Genomic DNA, 721 nt, shown 5'->3' with positions numbered 1-721 from the left:
TTATCATTATTATTATCATCATAGTTTTTATTACCATTATTATCTTTATCATCATTATTTTCATTATAGTTAGTATAGGGTGTTTCATTTGGACAGATTGAGGGAGGACGAGTGTGCCCGGGGGTTTGCCGAGGCTATCTCTGGTCGTCTCACAGCACTCGAGGCCCAGCAGACCCTGTTCTTATGTGGGATACCTTCAAGCGCTTGATGCAGCTCAGGAATTCATTGGCCCAAGAGCAAGACAGAATTCTATCTCGCAGGAGACACTGGAAGCCACAGATGCTTGTCGTGTGGCTTGATTGTCAGGGGATCGCAACTTGCACCGTTCTCTGGTGCGCAGAACTAGGTCACTGTCGAGAAGGGATAAGGAACAGTTTATCAGTAATCTTGCAGAAAGGGTCGAAAGCCATTTCTTAGTAAATGACCTTCGTCCTGCCTACCAAATCCTGAGAAAGCTGAACTCCAAGCCCTCCTCACAGACGACTGCAGGCCGCTCAGCAAGTGGCCAGATAATCTCAGATCTTGATGGGGTGCGTGTGTGTTGGGCTGAGTATTTTGAGCAGTTTTATGCGGGTAATGTTGAGATTCCTCTGCCAGACCCACCCATCAGCGAGCTGAAGAGTGGTACAGCAGCAGGTGTTTGTGGCATCCCAGCTGAATTGTTAAAGGCTTGTGGAGAACCTATGGCAAGGGGCTTGCATGCAGCCCTGTCTGCCATCTG

The sequence above is a fragment of the Penaeus chinensis genome, chromosome 31 (assembly GCF_019202785.1).
Source record: "Penaeus chinensis breed Huanghai No. 1 chromosome 31, ASM1920278v2, whole genome shotgun sequence".
NCBI classification, from domain to species: domain Eukaryota; kingdom Metazoa; phylum Arthropoda; class Malacostraca; order Decapoda; family Penaeidae; genus Penaeus; species Penaeus chinensis.
Note: the sequence above shows the minus strand (reverse complement) of the source record.